We start from the raw sequence: 5,631 nt of genomic DNA, 5'->3' as shown, positions 1-5,631 counted from the left end.
CCAAGATGGACCATCGCGAGCATCGCTTCACCAAAGAACCCGAAGCACACCATGCTGCGCCCATGAGCAAGCGCGAGCTCGTCGCCAAGATCTTCACTGGCTCCAGAGGTTGCTTGGGAGGCGCTGGGGGCTCCGCCAGTCGCCGCTGGGGGCTAGCTGGTGGGGCTCCACAGCTTGAAGACGAAGGCTGCCCAGAGGATGCCCCCTGCTGGCAAGGATAAGAGGGAGGATCACCTGGGCACCATTCACCTCGCGGATAGAGTCGCGGGGGGAGAGAACATGGGGCTCGGTCCCGATGCACCCTCGCGGTGTCAAGTTGGAAGGAGCCGGACTCATACGCTGCGCAGGCTCAGTGTGCTGGGGGTTGCACGCCTGCACCGCCCTAGGGCTCTTGGGGGTCTCCGCCTCCCGAGGTTTTTTCTTCATGAAGATCCTGCAAAACCCCAGCGATGAGAAAATGCAGTGTGCTCGGAGATCAGGAGCGAAGGTACTTACTCATCGGCAGTCACATATCTCCTTGGCTTCAGCGGCCGACGGGTGCCATCGTCGCGGCACGGGGACCTCTTCCTCTTCAGGAGCGACTCAAGGCACAGGCGTCGCCGACCTGGCCCCGACGGGCGATCCTCAGGAGGGGGAGCGTCCGACGTGATATCTGGAGCAAAGGTCCCAAGGGTAGGGGCGCCCGGCATGGCCTCTTGGCTCACGGCTCTGGGGCCATTGGTGGGCTCCTCGTCGCCAGCAGCAGCTCTGGAGCCACCGTCCCGGCCGTCAGAGGCCCCTGCCTCTGGAGCCTGCTGTTGCGCAGGCTCTGCAGCAGCCCCTGCTGGAACCCCGGAAGCTTGAGGCTCCTGAGCCTCTAACGAGGCTGAGCCTCCGGAGGAGTTCTCAACAGCTGACGGAGGCGCACGTCCCCCTACTTCCACACTTGGGGCGCATGTAGCAGGGTCAATCAGGAGAGGAGCCACGAAGACTGGATTCTCACGGGGCCCCTCAATGCCCTCGGGAAACAACCCCCACTCATCAAACAGGGCATCTGCCCTGCGAAGGCCTCCTTGTTTGAGCCCAGATAAAGAAGGCAGCCACCCCCTGGGAGGTCAGCAAGCTCGGGCTCGCTAGTCAGCAGCTTAAGCACCACGCTCAAGGTATCGATAGCAAGTGATGGCATCTGCAGCCTCGTCGGGTCTCCAGCGCCGGTGAAGTCCCACATCGGGCGAGAATGGCGCTGGAGGGGAGCAAGGCGCTGCTTCACGAATTCCTTCACCACCATTGGCGCCATCATCCCCAGTTCCTGGAGCCTCGCCAACCTCTTCCAGACAAAAGCAAGACGCCAGTCAGTGAGCTTCAGATGGCACCAGCTAGAGCTTGGCGAAGCCGGCGACCCAGGAATCATGAGCAGGGGACTGAATGCGCGGGCGTCCATCAGAAGCCACTGCTTCCGAAATCCCTTCGCGACAGGCAAGAGCTCAAAGTCAATCCCTGAGCCAGCGGTCGCAACCATAGCTTCGAAGGTCATGCACCCAGAGCGCTGGCGAGCGTCCACCAGCCGGAGCACGAAGAAATGTCGAAACAAGGCCACAGAGGGAGTGATGCCCACCATGGCCTCGCAGAGGAAGGCGAAGACGGCAAGGAGGATGAAAGAGCGAGGGTCCAGATGCAGTAGATGGATATGGTAATGCGACATTACATCATTGAAGAAGGGGGAGAAGGGAGGAATCAACCCAGCAAGAAGAGCATGAAGATGGATGGGAATCTCAGTGGCGCTCATCTCTCTGGTTTGCCAAGACGCGGGGCGGGCAGCCGTCGCCCTCCCCTCGTTGGAGCTGGCGGCGAGCGCATGGCGAACCTTGTCCAGCCCTTCCTTATTGATTACCGTCGACTGCTCAAGGGCCGGCTCCAAGGCTGGCGGAGGACCTACCGGTGCGCGCGGCTTCACCTTCTTCCTCATTGTCTTGGGAGCCATGGTGAATACCAAGAGGGAGCAAGGCGCCGGCACCAGATCTACAGATGCGGCGGCATGATTGGGGAGTGAAAGTGAACCTATCCCTAGGTGGTTTTGGTAATTCATAACAACATATAGCTCATTGAGCTAATACTATTCCAAGACTATTATTTCAGGAAAGCTCAATGAATGGCATGGCATGGATGATGAAAGTGGATCCCTCAAAATATCAAGGACAAAGGATTGGCTCAAGCTCAAAAGCTCAAGACTCTTCATTTTTCATTTTAGTGATCCAAGATCACATTGAGTCTATAGGAAAAGCCAATACTATCAAGGAGGGATGAGGTGTTGCTTAATGAGCCTCTTGCTTCATGTGCTTAGTGATATGCTCCAAATACCCTCAACTACTTTCTCACATCCACATATGACCTAAACCCAAAGTCAAAATCAGTCCCACCGATTCTTTCTATCCGGCGCCACCGAGTTCAAATGTCATAGCCACTGCCACAAACCCGAGGCAAATCGGTCTTACCAATAGGGATCTCGGTCTCACCGAGATGGGGTTGTAATCTCTCTGTTTCCCTTTGTAACATTTCGGTCTAACCGAAGTGAGCGATCAGTCCCACCGAGATTGCAATGTAAACTCACTGTTTCCTTTTCGTAACAATTCAGTCTCACCGAAATGAGCGAATTGGTCCCATCGAGTTTACCTGACCAACTCTCTGGAAAGCTTATTACCAAAATCGGTCTCACCGAGTTTGTGTAATCGGTCTCACCGAGATTACGTTATGCCCTAAACCTAACCATATCGGTGCCACCGATTCTTTCTATCTGGTGCCACCGAGTTCAAATGTCATAGCCACTGCCACAAACCCTAGGCAAATCGGTCTTACCGATAGGGATCTCGGTCTCACCAAGATGGGGTTATAATCTCTCTATTTCCTTTCGTAACGTTCCGGTCTAACCGAAGTGAGCGATCGGTCCCACCGAGATTGCAATGTAAACTCCCTGTTTCCTTTTCGTAACGATTCGGTCTTACCGAAATGAGCGAATCGGTCCCACCGAGTTTACTTGACCAACTCTCTAGAAAGCTTATTACCAAAATCGGTCTCACCGAGTTTGTGTAATCGGTCTCACCGAGATTACGTTATGCCCTAAACCTAGCCATATCGGTCCTACCGAGTTGCATGTCGGTCCCACCGAAAATCCTAACGGTCACTAGGTTTACTAAATCGGTCTGACCGAGTCTGTTGAATCGGTCCCATCGAGTTTGGTAAATTGTGTGTAACGGTTAGATTTTGTGTGGAGGCTATATATACCCCTCCACCTCCTCTTCATTCGTGGAGAGAGCCATCAGAACAAACCTACACTTCCAACTTACCATTTCTGAGAGAGAACCACCTACTCATGTGTTGAGGCCAAGATATTCCATTCCTACCATATGAATCTTGATCTCTAGCCTTCCCCAAGTTGCTTTCCACTCAAATCTTCTTTCCACCAGATCCAAATCCCATGAGAGAGAGTTGAGTGTTGGGGAGACTATCATTTGAAGCACAAGAGCAGGAGTTCATCATCAACGCACCATTTGTTACTTCTTGGAGAGTGGTGTCTCCTAGATTGGGTAGGTGTCACTTAGGAGCCTCCGACAAGATTGTGGAGTTGAACCAAGGCGTTTGTAAGGGCAAGGAGATCGCCTACTTCGTGAAGATCTACCGCTAGTGAGGCAAGTCCTTCATGGACGACGGCCATGGTGGAATAGACAAGGTTGCTTCTTCGTGGACCCTTTGTGGGTGGAGCCCTCAGTGGACTCGCGCAACCGTTACCCTTCGTGGGTTGAAGTCTCCATCAACGTGGATGTACGATAGCACCACCTATCGGAACCACGACAAAAACATCCGTGTCTCCAATTGCGTTTGAATCCTCCAAACCCTTCCCTTTACTTTCTTGCAAGTTGCATGCTTTAATTTCCGTTGCCCATATACTCTTTGCATGCTTGCTTGAATTGTGTGATGATTGCTTGACTTGTCCAAAGATAGCTAAAATCTGCCAAACTCTAAAATTGGGAAAAGGTTAAGTTTTTAATTGGTCAAGTAGTCTAATCACCCCCCTCTAGACATACTTCAAGGTCCTACAAGTGGTATCAAAGCCTTGGTCTCCATTTTCTTTGATTTCCATAGCTTTTGGTGGTCATAGCCTTGGTTTCACAACCTAGGAGAGTATGGCGTCTAGCGAGGGAAATTATCACCGTAGAGGTCCTTACTTTGATGGTACTAATTTTTCTAGTTGGAAGGATAAGATGAAAATGCATATTCTTGGACATAACCCCGCCGTTTGGGCTATTGTGTGTATTGGCTTGCAAGGTGAATTCTTTGATGGGAGAGAGCCGAACCGTGAAGCTAGCGCGGAAGAGTTGAAGATGCTGCAATACAACGCTCAAGCTTGTGATATCCTCTTCAACGGATTGTGCCCCAAGGAATTCAACAAAATCAGCCATCATGAGAATGCAAAGGAAATTTGGGATACTTTGATTGATAGGCATGAAGGTACCGACTCCGTCAAGGATTCCAAGTTGGATGTGCTCCAAAGTCAGCTTGACAAGTTCAAAATGAAGGATGGTGAAGGTGTCGCTGAAATGTACTCTAGGCTTGCACTTATCACAAATGAGATTGCCGGCTTAGGGAGTGAAGAGATGACTGACAGATTCATCATCAAGAAGATCCTAAGAGCATTGGATGGAAAGTATGATACCGTGTGCACATTGATCCAAATGATGCCAAACTACAAAGATCTCAAGCCAACGGAAGTCATTGGAAGAATTGTTGCTCATGAGATGTCACTCAAGGATAAGGAGGAACTTCACAACAAGTCAAGTGGTGCTTACAAAGCCTCATGTGAAGCCCCCACATCATCAAGTGAGAAACAAACCTTCAATGAAGAATTGAGCTTAATGGTGAAGAACTTCAACAAATTCTACAAGAGTAGAAGCAAAGAAAGAAGCTCTAAGTCAAGGTCCTACAATGACAAAAGATCTTCTAGTCGAGAGAGCAATTGCTACAATTGTGGGAGACCCGGACACCATTCCAATGAGTGTACGGCACCCTACAAAAGAAGAGAAGATTCTCCAAGAAGAAGAAGCAAAAGAGAAGAATCACCACCAAGAGAGAGGAGGAGTAGAGATGATCGTTATGAACGAAGACCCTCACGCAGAAGCAAGGATTCAGAAAGGAAGGACAAGTCATCAAGGAGCTACACAAAATGAAGACATCAAGCTCCTGTTGGTGAATGGGTATCCGACTCCGACTCTGAAAATCACTCCGAAAGAAGCTATCACTCCGACTCTGAATATACTCAAGATGAAGGTGTTGCCGGTCTAGCACTTGTGTCAACCAACTCCTACGACATATTTGACTCACCAAATGAAGGAATTGGAAGATGCTTCATGGCCAAAGGTCCAAAGGTAACACATCCCGAGTATGTTGATTTCAATAATGATGAAGATGACTTGCTAGGTGATGATGATTTACTTTTTGACAACTCTAGTGATGAATACTATGATGAAATGTCAATTAATCATGCTAATCAAGATAAAACGAATGACAATGATAAGGAGAAGATTGAGCTTCTAACCAAAGAACTAAACACTCTTAAGTTAGCTCATGAAACTATCTTCGAAGATCATCGAGAACTTTTAA

This window comes from Triticum aestivum, chromosome 1B (genome assembly GCF_018294505.1).
Source record: "Triticum aestivum cultivar Chinese Spring chromosome 1B, IWGSC CS RefSeq v2.1, whole genome shotgun sequence".
NCBI classification, from domain to species: Eukaryota; Viridiplantae; Streptophyta; class Magnoliopsida; order Poales; family Poaceae; genus Triticum; species Triticum aestivum.
Note: the sequence above shows the minus strand (reverse complement) of the source record.